Source organism: Saimiri boliviensis, chromosome 16 (assembly GCF_048565385.1).
Source record: "Saimiri boliviensis isolate mSaiBol1 chromosome 16, mSaiBol1.pri, whole genome shotgun sequence".
Taxonomy (NCBI): Eukaryota; Metazoa; Chordata; class Mammalia; order Primates; family Cebidae; genus Saimiri; species Saimiri boliviensis.
In genome coordinates, this window is record NC_133464.1 from 72521277 (window position 1) to 72538803 (window position 17527).

Sequence of the window (17527 nt, forward strand, 5' to 3'; positions counted from 1 at the left end):
TCTTTCATGTAGGTTTTCCTGAGTAGAAGCCCAGTCCGGCTCTGAGACCCAGGCTTTTTCTAGATAACTTCCCCATGCATCCCAAGGAGTGACTTTCATCCTCTCCATTCCAGATGGTGCCAAGAACTCCTGACATGTTCTCCATACAGGATGGAGGAAAGGATGAAAAGTTTAAAAAGGGCAAACAGTGGATGTCCTACTAGCTGTCTCTTAAGGAAGGATCACAAGAGCTGCCAGAGGCATTTTTTGCCCATAATGTGTTGAGGACTGATGTTCGTGGTTATCCAATCCCACTTTAAATTTAATTTTTAAAGTATCCCAAGAATTATTGCCTGTAGTCTACCATGGTTCACTATGATCATGAAATCTTTTTCTGTTATATTTCTACAATACCGATGAACTAAAACATGAAATAGTCTTACACAATTGAATATTACTCCATGTTTTACATCAGGCTGCCTTTGAAACACTGAGTGTTTTAGACGTACCTGAATTGTTCAGATGTTAAACTCTGCACTTCAAAATATGATTTTCCTTCCCCTTTGTGACCCGGTGCCAAGTTAAGCCCATAGGGTAAGGTTTATGGTGTAGGCTGATTGTATAACAATGCCTCCATCAAGAGTGCTCTGGGGCAGAGGTGGTCAGAAAGGGAATGTGACGGAAAAAGGTGATGTGGCAGGAAGATCAGCTTTACTCCAAGATTCACATGAATAATAGATGAAATGTAATGCAGAATAAAACAAAGGGTAAAAGAAAAACCACCAAAAACAAAAATCACCGAAATAATAGCAACTCAAGGTCACACACCATGCTGGGTATGCATAAGGGAGATAAATTACTGCCATAGCCAAGCCTGGAATGTGGTTTCTATGCTTCCGGTCCCTGTTCAATGACTATTGCTTGGCAGCTACTCATTAACACAAGCAGTAGGATCACTGAATATAAGACAATAATTGGAGTGTAATATCTCTTGGTCTGTGCCTTGTTATCTTTTGTAACTCATCAAAATAGTTCATTTAGGGACATCTTATTCAATATTTCTAATTATAATAAAACCTCTGATGATTCATATCTCCCAATCCTAGGGCTGCTGCCTTTGCATGGCAATCAGTAGGTCACAGTCTTACACAGTTGGTACAGAATTTGGTATGTTCACAAACTAAATACAAATTCAAATTAACAGCATGACTGGGCTAATTTTGAGAAGCAAATGCATTAGTATTAGACATTAATCTTAAATATAAGCCTTAGTAATGACTATGATTGAGGAACATACAACAGTTATTCAAAAAAACAAACAAACAAAAAACAAGACAGAATCTAGTTCAAGTTGAGACATTAGCTATTTTTGTTTGGATGGGTTCTCCTAGCTGCTGTAAGAAATGGATTGGCTGGGTGTGGTGGCTCTCAGTACTTTGGGACACCAAGGTGGGCAGATCACCTGAGGTCAGAAGTTCGAGACCAGCCTGACCAACATGGAGAAACCCGTCTCTACTAAAAAAACAAAATTAGTCAGGCGTGGCAGCACACGCCTGTAATCCCAGGTACTCGGGAGGCTAAGGCAGGAGAATCACCTGGATCCAGGAGGTGGAGGTTGCAGTGAGCCAAGATCACTCCAGCCTGGAAGATAAGAGTGAAACTCTATCATTAAAAAAAAAAAAAAAAAAAAGAAAGAAAGAAAGAAAGAAAAAAAAGAAATGGATTGATGATAGTTGACAGGCAAGGACTTCTGGAGGACAGACTCACTGTCCCTTTGCTTCATTCATTACAGAAGCAAAAGAGTGACTCAACATTGCGTTTTGTTATCTAATATTTAATGAGTAATAAAGGGTTTCCTTTGACTACCTAGTGCAACAAACCGTAGAATATTAAAATGATATTTAACTGTGTCAGACACTTTCAGCTGCCAGTTAAATATCTCCCCACTTCCTCCTTGCTGCCAGAAGCCAGATTTTTTATCAAGGGTAGGAACATTCCCCTAAATACTTGCTTAGGAAACCTCTTTTGCAATTAGGAGTGCGTTGCAGTTGTAGCCAATGGAATAAAGATAGAATTTGGCTCAGGTTTTGAGGCTTTCCTGATAAAGAGAAATAAATGCAGCTGGCACTGTTTTTCCCTTTTCTAGCTTCCTCTTTCTTTAAAGGCACATTTGTCTGGAGCTGCAGCAGCTATCTTGTGACCTTGAGGTGAAGTGCATTGGGTAAAGGCCCAGATCTGACCTTGATGACTTTGAGCTGCTGGACAGTGCCAGCAACCCACTATCTCCAAGATTCTCAAGGGTGAATGCTACTTATTTAAATTGGAGTTGGGTTTCTGTTACCTGGAGTCAAATGCATACATAATCAGACCTCAGGTTCATTTCTTGCCCATTGGGATTACCATAAGAATAATGGTAAGATATTTCAGTGATTCATGATTAAGTTAAAAGGAGCACATACATTTTATTTTTAAAACTGGGTTGGTAGGGTGTATTCAGAATCGTGGGAATTATATACATGCAGTTACTCTCCATTTCCCACCCCTCAGATCTGATCTATGCTCTCCTGAGTTCTCCTCTGTGTTTTAGAAGGCTGACCTTATGAGCTGCATCTCATTATCCTCTGGCTTCTGTTTGGGTTAAACTAAACCAATGGGAAGCACCAGGAGAGAACTGGAGGTTAAGGAGTGTAACAGCTAATATCTGAACTCTAGACTTTGTCTTCCTAAGAAACAGTTACTTTGTATTCCTTCATGCAATGACTAGGGCTTAGTACTGATGTTTAATACGAATATATTTGCTTCTCAAAATTGGCGAATTATGCTATTCTCTTCCACCATGATTGTAAGTTTCCTGAGGTCTTCCTAGAAGCTGAGCAGATGCCAGTATTATGCTTCTTATATAGCCTCCAGAACCACAAACTCATTAAACCTCTTTTCTTTATAAATACCCAGTCTCAGGTATTTCTTTATTGCAATGTGAGAACTGCCTCATACAAGGTGGGAGAGCTTTGTGGTTTGGGGCTTCGTCTTCACCACTTAGTTGAGTTATGTGACAAAATTCATATCTGTCAACTACCCTCCTTCCTGCAATCTCTATTCCATGGCTTTGATTCTCAGTTTCTAACATGTGTTACCTCTCCTGCCCCCTTCAGGCCAAGGGTGGTACCTCCTTCTTCTGTGGTTAGTTTCCAGGGACTTCAACATCTTTTATCCAGTTTCTTATCTCTGTCCACATTTTATTAACATTTCTTGAACCACTTGAGTTGGGTTCTTTTTTCTGCTGGTATTCTGTCTGATAGAGTATTCTATACATGAATTTCTAATATGGTCATTCATTTATTTGATGAAAACCATAAAATATATTTTCAAAAATTCTGTCTGAATTTGGCATGTGACCTGGCACATTCAACTGAAATTTTGTTGATTGTGGGGTGATGGAACCATGTAATCCATTAACGCAAATGAACTCATGAAGGATATCCTTCACATTTGCTGTCTTATGTGTTTTCCATTTTCTTTCTGACAATGATGAATGGTCCTAGAGATATCAAACTTTATTTCCACTGCAAAGATACGTTGCCTGGAGTTATGTATTCTGATTTAATACAGTATTTGCCTAATAATTTTATAATTATTTCTAAGTTAATTCTAGCAATCTTATTATGAACAGGGTCAATTTTATTATAATCTTTCTTTTAGAAATCTGGTTTCTGAGTGAGGAAGAATGATTTGCCCAAGGTTATATTACATGCTGGTTAAATTTAGTCTAAAATACAGAGTTCCTCATTCTTTTCTTGAGGCTGTTGATTTAATGTCTCACTGGAAAAGTAATGTGCCATCTAACACTAGGGTGGAAGATGCTGCCAGTCTTTCCTTACCTATAGCAATCCTTCCTATTTAGTGTATGTTTGTTGATTGTTTCTGATTTTCTTTTGATAAATGCCAAGGAATAGTGGATAGTTTTATTATCTTTCTTCACCCCCTCAGTTCTTCTCTTACTTTCTTTCCTCCCATGCACCTTCATGAAACCACTGCTACAAAGGAAGGAAAAGAGATGCCTGGGATAGGAGTGGGATTTTCTAAAACTTCTGTCTGATTATACTCTTCAAGAGAGAAGTGTCCAATGGGTGGATCAAAGGCCAAATAGTGCCCACTTGACTTAGGTCAGTTATTCAACCTGGCATTTTTAGTAAAACCCTTTAGAATTGTTTAAAAGGCAACAAACCCAATTAGACCACTTGTATGTGTTGACCTGACTACCTATCTGTCAGCAGGAAATTTAAAGTTCTCTCGAAATAGGAAGACTGAGTTCACTTGTCACATATGGAGCACTTGCCATTAAAGGAAGAAAAGATAGCTTCAAGTTGTTTCTTTTAAAATGCTAAAATCAAAGATTGCTGGGCTGTGCTGCATAATTACATGGAGAATTTGTGCTGTGATCTGCGCAGGTCAAATTCATTGTATGGTATGAAGCTTTCTTCATAGTTCTGCCCTTAACTAAAGCAAGTTTTTGCCAAAAATGGAACCAAATCTTACCAAATCACTTTTCTTCTTGGACTTCTTGTGCTCATCATCTGTACAGTTTCACATATATCCAGGAGTCATTTTTTACTTCTTCCTCATTCCGTGTATTTTACAGCCAAAGGGAAAAAGAGGTTGCTCTCATTTTTCTTTCCTAAATGGCTTGAGCACAGGGAAACATGGATTCTGAAGAACGGAAGAACGGTATTTAGGGAAATGAAACCCCAGTCTCTTGAGGGATTCGTGGATTTGAATAAATATGAATCATGCATCATCTTACTATGACTCCTTTTTCTTTACCTTCTCACTAGGAGACGATATTCTTGTCTTAGTCCATTTTGTGCTGCTGTAACAAAACACCAGAGACTGGGTAACTGATAAAGAACAGAAATGGATTTTCTCATAGTTTCGGAAGCCGAGAAGTCCAAGATCAAGGTGTCAGCAGGTTCAGTTGTCTGGTGAGTGCTGCTGTTTTCCGAGAGGACAGCAAGGCAAGCTGCCCCCCACTGAGGGGATGCATGGTGTGTCTTCACAGGGCAGATGGCAAGCTGGCTGAAGGCTGCATAAAGCCTCTTTTATAAAGGCCTTAATTCCATTCATGAGAGAGGATCCCTCCTGGCGTAATCACCTCTTAAAGGCCCCACCTCTTAATACTGTTGCACTGAGAATTAATATTCAGCATGAATTATTTGGAAGGGGATGAAAACATTCAAGCCATAGCAATTGCCCAAGAATCCATCAATGGCCTCCTTTTTATCTTACTCTGTCCTCTTCCTTTGAGTGACTTCTCTCATCTGGATACTTTTGGCTGCCACCTGTGTGATGGTGAATTTAACACATCCCTCCACCAAACCAACAAACACAGGTGCCAAAATGCCCATTGAGCATCTCTACTTGAACATCCTACAGGCAACTCAAAGTCAATGTGTTTTGATTGAATTCCCTCCCAATCTGTTTCTCCTTCTAGATTCCTTGTCTTGAATGGCACCTGTTCCCTCAGTCACCCTCATCAGAAGCTGCCCAGGAGCTGTCACTGTCTCTTCTCTATTTTCAGCCTTTGTGGTTGATGATTTCAGCTGTCATTTTAGTGAGAATTAAAGAGGAAATAAGCTGTAAATGCCTGTGTTAAATTCAACTTCTTTAACAGATAGAGCCTTCAGCGTTTTATTCCCCAGAACTTCACATTTAATAGACACTTAGTGGAAGTTAATTGAATAAATATGTCAGCGCTCAGAACACAATATCCCCAAATATGGCACCTTGGCATGAGAAAACTGCAGAAACAAGGTGTTCACTCTGACCTTACACTCCTTTCTATGTGAAAACTGTTACTAAAGGAATTCTCTGGAGGACAAGAAGAATCTGAGCAAACAGAACTTGTTAAGCTTCCCCCAGTTTATTCCCATTAGATCATAGCCTTTGCATCAAATTTCACTTCCATATGACTGTCCATTCTTCATCCAAGCTAAGCATTAAAATATGGATTTGCCTGCTTTTGAGGTCTTCATTTTTGGAGGCCCCCATGTTATGTAAAACTTTGGTTAAATAAATCTGTTATGCTTTTCTCTTGTTAATTTCTTTTTTCTAGGTTAATTTCTATCCTTTCTTGTTTCTCTTTTGTAATTGTGTCCAGATGCTGCTGGACAGGGGATCACACTTTGAGAATCACTGGTCAAAAGCTTGTCTCTACATATGCAAGGCCCAGTAGACTCTCTTAGCAAAACTTGAGGTTAGTTGATGGTATACTGTACTTTTGCTTTCTGCTCTCATTGCTTTCAGCTCCTCTACAGCTGAGAACTATGATCTCCTCCCTGTTCTCCACTGTGCCTCTCCCTGGACTCTCCTGCCTTGATTTCCTTCCTCTTCTGTGACTGGGTCTCTGTTACTTTGGCTGCTTCCTGGTACCCTGCTTCCCATAACCTCCTGCTGTCTTCCAGCTTCTCTGGAAAGCTGCCTTCCCAATGGGCAGGACATAGCCTTCAAGCCTACTCTTGCCTTAAGCTTTCCCGTCTCCTCTCACAATTTATTCATCCTCTGTGTATACCTGAAAATCACTAGGTGCCAGTGTTACAGAAAAGGGTTTGAGATCCAGACCCCATGAGAAGGTTCTTGGATCTCATGCAAGAGAGAATTCAGGGCAAGTCAATAGAGTAAGGTGAAAGCAAGTTTAAAAAAAAAAAAAAGGGAATAAAGGAATGGCTACTGCATATACAGAGCAGACTCAAGGGCTGCTGGTTGCCCATTTTTATGATTATTTCTTGATTATATGCTAAACAAGGTGTGGATTATTCATGCCTCCCCTTTTTAGATCATACAAGGTAACTTTCTGATGTTGCCATGGCATTTATAAACTTTCGTGGTGCTAGCGGGAGTGTAGCAGTGAGGACGACCAGAGGTCACTCTCGTGATCATCTTGGTTTTGGGGATTTAGCTGCCTTCTTAACTGCAACCTGTTTTATCAGCAAGGTCCTTATGACCTGCATTTTGTGCGAATCTCCTGTCTCATCCGGTGACTTAGAATGCCTCCATCATCTGGAAATGCAGCCCAGTAGGTGTCAACCTCATTTTACCTAGCTTCTATTCAAGACGGAGTTGCTCTGGTTCAAATGCCTGACACCAGGACTAATCAGGTGGCCTAATTTAGGCTAAAGTGGTAATAGCTGATATATGACCCCACTCAGGCTTCTGGATTAATTGAGACTTTATTGCTCCTTCCTGAGTGCCAGAACCTGAGATGATAACTGGGTTCACGTCAGTGAATAAAAGATATATTATTTCTGCTTTTGTGGTGCTTACCATTCTGAATAATGAGGAAAATGAATTTTAGATAGTGGACTGGGACAGTAGGTGGAGATGATGCCCCTTTGATACCATCAAATAATAGCAGAAGGAAATGAGGGCTGCAGCTGGGGTCCTTGAGTCTCTTGCCCCTTTTGCCCCCAGGGCCAATTCTGTCACCTTTCTTAAGCTCTTAGAAGAGACAGCTAAATTGTTGGGTGAAACTGGTGCTTTCCAATCCTAGAGGACTGAAAAAAATAGTACCTCAACTAATATTTACTGAGGACTTATCGTGTGTCCAGGGCTGTTTGAAGAACTTTACATGTATTAATTAATCCTCGCATCAGCCCGTTAGACAAGGTCTACTACTCTATCCATTCTGTAGTTGAGAAACATTCTTAGCTTATGGTCACCCCCTATCAAGGGGTAGGTAATCATCATTTGAATGTGAAAGGATATTTTTCTCAGCGACAGTAACCCCTTCCTGGGTACCCTGCTGTTTCTCCTGGGATATGTGCTTGCTCTTTCTCAAGATGGATTGTGAAAACCACAGAAAAAAGATGTGCATATCTTTTAGTCATTATTTTAGGGAAAGACATTGAGTTTTTGCCCCTCAAAATCTGTGGAATCAGTTATTTACTGGAAAATGGATATGTGCTATTAAAAAATCCAGCTATGTAACTTTACATCACTGTAAGACTGCTCATTATAACCTGTATACTTCTGAATGTGCTTCTCTGACTTTAGAACCAGTGGACCCTGTTGGAAATTTCCCGGTAAAAAATGCATCAATGCTCCTTTCATACAAAGGCGAATTCCAAAGAATTATTGGTTTGCATGACATCTCTGTGACCCAAGTGAAAAGCTGAGACATTTTATAAGCACATAGTACAATTACCCAGGGAAACTACATACAAGTAAAATACTAATATAATATCTATTTCAAAAGAAATAAAAAAAAAAACTCTGAGTGATTTTGGAAAATATACTAGCAAACCCATAGGGAAAAACAACAAAACCATTTCCTGTTTTTCCCTGTGGGTTTGCTAGCTCTTGAGCAATGGATTCCTAACCCAAGCTACACACTAAAATCACCCCCAAATGCATCAGAGCAGTGATATCAGAATCTCTGGGGCTGGAACTCTGGCACTAGTATTTTTTAAAGCTTTCCAAGTAATTCTGATGTGCAGCCAAAGTTGAGATCCACTGGCTTAGGGCTGTCTCAAGGTATCTTGCAGCGGTACTGATGTCTGCCAGTCTTGAGACAGAGAACGAGCAAGACCCAGAGATAAAATAGCAATGCTTTCCTTCCTGCAAGTGTTGAGAAAATACTAATGAGCATTCTGACATTTGTCTGATCGCCATCATCTGGAACATTCTGCAATAATTTATACAACAAGTAATTTAATTAGCATGATGGAGAGCAAAGCACATCATGAACACCTAGGACACTAATAAACTGACTAGAGGCAGCTCACAATGAGACAATAGATTATGACATTTTGAAAGAGATATAGAATTAAGTACATGACGAGGGCTTAATAAAACACTGATTCAATCAAGGCTCTGTTACCTGACAGGTGAAATGAATACAAATGGGGATGCAAGATGGAAATTGTGTTATCCTGGAAAACTGTACAAGTGGAATGTGGAAAGAGGTTCTATGTAATCTGTTCTTTCAAGCAGATATTCTTAGAACAGTAGCAATAATCTATCAATCACTTTACTCAGGGATTTAGTTTCAAAGTAAATCGTATTACCTTTTGGGTACCAAAATATTTAATAATAAACTAGCTTTGAATTTGCAAATAATCATTTCGTTAAAGTACTAGCTCAGAAACTGATTCTGTTGAAGGAATTTCTCCTTAGTTCAGCTAAAGACGGGGTCTTTGTCACATGGCCATGAAATATGAGGCTCACAGACACTTCGAAGGTGGAGAAAAATGGGATTTACTGGACAAAAGGAAAAAAAGGGAAACAGGGACCCTCAGCAGAGCGGGAGTCCTGCTAGTGGGCTTCCTCCTTCACAGATTGAATCCCAGGTTCCCTCCAGGAAGAGGAGGGACAAGTCTCCTCCCTGCTGCAAACCGTGTGAACTTCCCTGGCTCCCCCTCGGTGCACACTCCTCCCAGCATGCAGGTGGTTGGAGTTTCTCTGGGGCCTGCTTTACGTTTGGCTGTCTCAATTCCACATAGTGAGTCAGCAGTACAGCCTGGGGAAAAAACAGCATTCAGGATCCATTCAAAAAGTCTATGCTTCATAGACTTCCTGAAGGATAACTACAGAGTTCTTCCACTTTTTTTTTTTCCTTTAATATACTCACACCTTTTGCTCATGAGTTTATTAGTATATATGTGTGTTGGTCAAGAAAGGACTCAGGAGTCAGACGATCTAGGTGCCATTCCAGCTTCCCTAATGGCTAGCTTTATGGCTTTGGGCAAGTTCACATCATCTTCGTGCCACAGTTTTCTCATCTGTAAAATGGGGATAATAACCTGTCTCACAGAGTTGTTGTGAGAAGAAATGTGTTCGTTGTACGTCCTGGAACACAGCACCATATGCCTGTGAACCCTGCTATTACAAGGACAAAGAACAAATTTCTGGATCCACACACTCCTTTCTGTCTTTTTCTCTTGCCTTTTGTCTGTCTTCAGGCCATTTCGCTGTTAATTAACACTTCCATCTTATCATGAGTGACAGAAATAAAGATAGGAAATCAAGACAGTCAATTTTGATATTAATTATCACTGCATTAAAATATGAAAAGTCTGAAGCCATTGGTAAAAATGAGATTTGGGGTTGTCTATTGAATTCAGTTATCTGGGTTCTTCCCAGAACCTGCAGTTCTCCCAACTTATTTTTTGACGTGGACAATTGAAGGTTAATTATTCAAACCACTGGCATAAAACTCCAGATATATGTTAGAATCATTGGAGATGTTTTGAAAAATATCTTTGCTCTGGCCTCACTGCTACATTAATGTCATTGGAATCTGCATGGTGTTTTTTGTTTGTTTGTTTGTTTTGTTTTTTCAGAAAAAAAGATTAGAGGGGAAGGAAAGTTCCTTCTTTGACTGTTCTTGTCTTAAGCTGGCCTTCTGTTTTTTAAGTCTGGCTGGTGCTTAGAGGTGACATGTGCTTTCTGAGTGCTTTTGTGAGTTCTCAGGCCCCAGCCTCATGAGTGGATATTTTGCACCTGCAGAGCCCCAAATGCCAGTGATAACGCTACTCCAGCTCATACCTTACACCTGGGCATCCAGCCTCTGCTGTAGCTACTGCAGGTCCCATCTCTTCTCCAGTGGCCCTATTATACAGGACCTCAAACAATCTCAGTGGCTCATGAGAAACACTCATGATTCTTTTTCCCTGACAAACTTGGAGTCCAGGCTCACTCCTTTGGCAGCCACCTTTCCCTCAGCACCATTTGTATCAGCTAGTCAGCCCATTATTTATCCTCCAGATTTCTCAGAGCAGAGATAGTCACTAGTGTACTGGGTCCTTCTAATTTCGGGGTACACATATCAAGTTCTGCAGATGATCCCTCTGCAGTTTCTTTCTCTTGGTTTACAATAAAGAGTTGAACACTTCCCAGCTCTAACGAGGACTAGGAATCATACCACAACTCTCTCTACAGAAAACCTCTTCCTTCTCTCCAGCCTCCAAGAGCTCTGAAACAGTAGCTAGAAAGAGAGAAAACACTGTAACCCTTTTCTCCCCAGAATATGCTCTACCTGGTGGGAGGGGAGACAGCTGTGAATGAAGCTGGAAGTTTTGATTAATAAGTAAGGGTGACCTTTCTAACTTCAAATCTGAAACTTCGTCTTGCTCCTTAGAGGAATTATATGACTTTGTGATTTTGAAACTAGCCAGAGAGTTGTGAGATTGCCAGTGTTTTCATCCAGAAAGAGGGAAGGAACCACCTCAGCTAAATAACATTAAAGTTATAGTGGGAGAATAAAATTAAGTTGCTTAGTGATTATATTCACTAAGACATACTTGCTGAAGTACAGGGTTACACAGAGATCCAGACAGGATCAATTAGTTGTAAAATGTATTCCCAAGAAATTCAAAATATTAATGAGATTTAGGTTAACAATTCTATAAACTACTTAAATGTATGAGAACATCTGCTTACAATAATATCTATGGTTTTATAACAGTTGATAGCCATTCATTTTTTCAGACCAAAGTTATTGAGCAAATCTTTCTTTATTTTGTTTTTATTTTTAAATTAAATAGAGATGGGGTCTCACTTTGATGCCCAGGCTGGTCCCAAACTCCTGACCTCAAGCAATACTCCCATTTCAGTCTCAAAAGTGCTAGGATTATAGGCATGAGCCACTGTGCTGAGTTCTTTTTTACTTTAAGACCACCCTATATTATCACTTTACTGGATCTTTCTCTCTGATAGTAGCACAATATTATACACAATTCTATTATTTTAGGAAATTAAAATATTTTAAGTAAGCATTTTATTTTAAAAATATAACACAAGAACAGAAAACCAAACACCTCATGTTCTCACTTGTAAGTGGGTGTTGAATAATGAGAACACAAGGATGCAGGGAGGGGAACATCACACACTGGGGCCTGGGGGTTAGGGGGCTGGGGAGGAATAGCGGGGTGGGGGCGGGATTGGGGAGAGATAACATTAGAATAAATATCTAGTGTGGATGATGGGGCAATGGATGCAGGAAACCATCACCAAGGCACGTGTATACTTATGTAACAAACCTGCACAATCTGTACACGTACCCCAGAACTTGAAGTATAATAAATAAATTTAAAAAAAAAGAATATACCATGTATACTCATAATGTCTTGGTTATAGTGTTCTCTACATATCAGTTAGGTCAAAGTGGTTGATAGTCTTTTTAAAAGTAATCTGTATACTTACTGATATTTCAATCTAATAACATAATTAAAATATTGTGATTTTATCAAAAAAGTAAAAATAAAAAATAATGTTGATAACACATCCTTAATTTGCCATATATATTAATTCACAAAAAGAATTCCAGTCTCCTTCAAATTGTCAATCAAATGTTGACAACCTGATTTTTTGATACTAAGAATTCCTTTGCTCACTATCATCATAACTCATCTTATAAAAATTAAGCTTCAAGTGGGATGGTTTGGGATTGTGGTAGAGAGACAGTAAGAAATGGTCCACTGTAACTGCATGTGTTAAACCAAAAATTCCCTGGCTGGATGCAGATGTTTTAAAAGAAAACAGATGAATTATAATGTGTTTTTGCAATAATATTGTTTTTTGATGCTTCATTTCTCAGCAAGTCTTGAATATTGATTTTTTGTGGTCTTTGGGGAGACTGAAGCTCTCCCCAATTTCCATCCACCCCAGTCTCAGGACAGTTGATAAATGGACCCCACCACTCTGTTGCAGTTGTCAGGGAGGGAAGGGAAGGTATTGACTTGTGGGTGTTTTAATATTTGAAGTCAAATAAAAATTATTTTGGCTTATCTCTGTTTTTTCATTATCTTCTCTTCTCTCCATCCATGCATACAGTTCATAATTGTCTGCATAAATTAAATAATTCACAACAAGCCTAATTATTATCTTCTCTAAATGCAGTTTCATTAACATTAAAAATTACAGTCTATCATGTCAAATCATTGTATTGATTTAAAAACAAACTAATTACCACAGGATCTGTGATTCTAACTTAAGCACTATGAGTTGGGGGACAAAAATATGGAAAAGGGTGACAGAGCAAATTGGTGCATGAAGGCAGGGAATGCAGAAGATAAGCCTGAAGTCACTTGCAGTTCCAGCAAGCAAAGAAAAAAATAAATAAAAAAGAAAGAGAGGGAAAATCACACTGTCTTAGTCCGTTCTTACACTCCTAGAAAGAACTACCTGAGACTGGGTAATTTATGAAGAAAAGAGGTTTAATTGACTCACAGTTCCACTGTCTGTACAGGAGGCATGGCTAGGGAAGCCTTAGGAAACTTAGAATCCTGGCAGAAGGTTGAAAGGGAAGCAAGCACCTTCTTCACATGGTGGAGCAGGAGAGAGAGAGTGAATGGGGAAGGGCTACACACTTTCAAACAACCAGATCTCCTAAGAACTCACTCACTATCACAAGAACAGCTAGGGGAAAATCTGCCCCCGTGATCCTTCCACCAATCCCTCTCCCAACATTGAGAACTACAGTTCGACATGAGATTTGGGTGGGAACACAGAGCCAAACCATATCACACACATAATGAGACAGTGTGTAAAAAAGACAAAGCAACCCATTGAAAGAGTTCCTCTGAGCACCTTTCAGTTTTATAGATTGGATGCTGCCTGATTCATGAGTCACTAATAAAAGCCAATTTGGTCTTTGAACTCAATTTGTTGAAAAAAAAATTGGGGGGCATTTTTAATGGTTTCCAGATCTTATAAAGACACATGGGGGAGTGGCAGGATCAAGCAATGGAGCTCTTAAATCAGGTGAAAGCTGAATGTTGAGGACTCAGCCTTGGAGGGAGTTTATGCCTATTGCTAACCCCCACGAAGAAGAGACAAGAAAATTTCCTTTATTCCTCTGAACAGACTATAACACTGGACACTTAATTTTTAGGTACTGAAAATCAGCAATGAAATTTTGTTTTTTGAGAAGTGCAAAATAAAGAAACTTGAACAAAATATGAACTCCGTTAATAAAAATTTACCAATACTGTTTCATTAACTGTGATAAATATATCATCTCAATATAATAATACAGTAAACTGGGCATGGGGTATATGAGAACTCTCTGTACTATCCTCCCAACTTCTCTGTAAATCTGAAAGTATTCTAAAAGTTAAAAATGTATTTAAAAACAAATTTGAGCATTATGGATCATAAGTGGAATTGATGCAGTTCATGTTATGGCCTGTAAAAAGAAAAGAGTATGGCTACAGGAATATCAGGAGGGGGAGCAGAGAGCAGGTGAGTGATGTGGCCAAGGAAAAGCATTATGCTGTGAAAGACAGGAGAATCTTCCACAGGTACATAACTAAGCTTCAGAACTATTCTGTTCTGCATGTCATAAAATGCCTCCAAATACACAAAAAAGGAAAAGGAAAGAGTAAGACCCTTTAGAGAGCTCTGAATGAAAGCCAAATTATCAAATTCACCTAAAATTAAAGAAATTGCTTTCTGTAAAGGTAGAGCATTTTTAGATTCTTCATTTTTAAAAGTCCAGAAGAATAAGTATCACTGAGAAGGACGAGTAGGGCTGGCTTCACCATGACTGTTATTTAGCTTTCCAAGAGTTCATCGAATCCCAAAGCATGGATTTTTTACACTACAGGAATAAACAAACTTATTTATCTTTGGCAAAAGAAAAGTGTTGATTATAAAGGCTCCTGTTTTGATTAATAAAGATGGGTTTGAGCCTAGTTATAATGATTTAAAATTCATGGTCTAAAACTGCAATTATGTTTGCACCAACCTAATACTATCATTGTTGCCTTGCAGCTGCTGGTGAACTGTGTGACTCTCTCTGGCATCATATACAGAAGGCTTTAAATTCTTTAAAGCAGAAATTAAGGGCAAGTTTTCATAAAGTAGTAATTTTTAAAGATAGAGTCAAGAAAGAGGTTCTGTATTAAAATCTGGCCTTAGGTGTATCCTAAAAAATGATCACAATATATTTTTTATATTGCATATTGGTAACAATTATGATGTCATTTATTACTTTTATTTAAAAGGGGATGCTGAATGGAGCTTTTAAAAATGTTTCCTTAGTTGAAGACCTAAAACAGAGAAGATTAAATAAGCAAAAGATGCCTCCACATGCTAAGCCTGACATGTCTAAGCTAAATCTACTGAAAGATATTATATCCTATCTGGTATAATACTCATCAAAACTATCACTCACCTCCAGCCGTTATCAGCCTATATAAGAGAAGATGATCACCAAGGAAGGAGAGCTGTTGGCCTAGTGGGGCCAGTGTGGCATTTCCACCCTTCCCAACAAGTACTGGGGATCTGAGAGACATGCTAACCACAGTTGGGGGTGTCTCAAGGAGAGACGTTTGGCATCTCACTTCCAGCTACATGTTCACTGAGTTGCAGATACTCTGGGGCCCACCAGGAGCACTAAAGTGGAGGTGGTGGAGCATGGCAAGAAGCTGGCATGGGTTTTCTGTAGACTGGGGCCTCTGTCAACATAAGCACTGGTGCCTGATTTCTCTTTGGAATACCATGAAGACAGGAGGACAGCTGGAGAAGCCCCTTCACCCACTGATGGAAGGCAAAGAGAGAGAGAGCTATGGCTTCCTCATTTGCTGTGGAAAGATGCATGAGGTCCTTAAGGATGAAGAGAAATGGTAGTTGCGGATGGTCACCAGAGAGAGTCTGCTGAAGAGTTAATTACCTATGTCAGGCAATGAGAGTAGCCTGAAGGTGTGAAGTGAGGATGGGGGAAGGCTCCACAGAACACTCAATGATGCCGGGACAAAACCAGCACATACAGGCCTGCCAGAAGAGAGACCAGAACAGGCCATCAGCACTAGCAGAGAGAGCACCACCAGTGACACTGGACCTTTCCTGCCTTCCTGGAATCCCTCTCCCTTCTCCTAATTCTGAAGCTCCAGAAGGTTCAGTGGAGAAATGTCAAAGTCTTTACATCAACCCTTCCCCACTGTAGGTTTCTGAGCCAACTGAGATTTGGTGGAAAGCAGAGAGGTAGGGGGAGAAGCTACGAGCTGGCTGTGAAGTTCAAGCTTTGATACTAGATTGAATCAGACCTTTTTACATCCCCCAAATCAGTTAGGCACGAGATAAAGCTTTTTTCAAAAATAGCTGGAAGCGATAGGAAAACTATGCACTCTACCTTAAGCTGTCATCAGGGGGTGGGGAGAGGAAATCCGAGACTGCAAAAGTGAAAGTGGTTTGTGGTTTTACCCCATTGATTAAACCCATTTTAAAAACCAGCAACAGTTATTTTAAAATAGAACATTCTATAGAAACAGCCTAATTGATAGAACAGGCCATTGAAATATTTTTCTTGTCCTTTGCAGACATGCAGGCCCAGGGAAGGATAAATGGAAGCGTTCATGCTTTCTGAACTTAGAGCCTGCATGGAGCTCGTCGGCGAGACAAGCTTTGCAAGTCCCGCTCAACAGCAACGTGGTATAAGTTGCTGGTTTGTGAAGAGACAGATTCTAGAAAAAGAACCCAAGGCATTTTCTGGAAAATATATAACATTTTGAAGAGGAAGAGGTTAGGACCTAGCGTTTATTAATTATTTATTATTTTGCCTGTATGCCTGGCAACCTGGTAGTGTGACAGGTGCCTTATCTCATTTAATCTTTCCTACAATAATGTGAGGTAATTATTCATATGCCTGTTTTGCAGATGAGTAAGTTGAGCCTCAGAAAGTTTATAGAATTTTCCTAAACTCATCTGGTTAATAAATGTATTTGATTCAAAAGCCATTCTGTTTCTACCACGTTGCATTGCCAAAACTTGTGAAAGACAATATAAACCTCATCATGTTCAATTGCAAAAGAGATGGACTGGTAACAGATAGGTTACAGCTGTAACAGGGATTATTGTTAGGAAACTTGATAAGAGAGATGGCTGCTCCCTGAAGGGAAAAAAAAAAGGAACAACTCAAAGCAATATGAACTTCAGATAAGATTAAGGCAGTGCTGAGCAGTGTCTGGGGAGAGAATTCTCCAGATTAAACAGAGTTGAATCCACTGAAGTGGGAACATGGAAGACCACAGAAAAGCTGACATAAGGAGCAAAAAGAACAGAAAAGACACTGGGAGCAAAGGCTGTGTTTGAATGGGCACAGTCTGGGGTGAGCACCTCTAAGGAGCATCAGTGGCCACCAGTGAGGCCCGCCTCTCCTTCCCAAGTTGATCTAGGGGTGCTTGGAGAAGATCAAGGAGGAAGCTCTTAGACAGGCTTTTCCGAGTCTGGGCAAGATTTCAAGGCTGTTGCCATTGCCAAATGGATCTTTTGTGAAACTCACGCAAATCAGAAAGATCACCTGAGGTCACATTATGGAGATCTGTAAGAAGGACATTTTTCCAAATAAAATTTAAAAAGTGTTTACTTTTCAATTGTTCCTATTCACCTGGACAAGTATCTCCAAACAAACCAATGGGTTTTGTCTGGGTAGGCTTTTATTAGTGCCAAAGGATACTCCGCTCTACAATTGCATATGAACAAGCATCCTACTGTACTCTCATTCCTATTCCTGGAGAATTAAAAATTTTTCAGTCAGTTAAAAATCCCTCTGCTT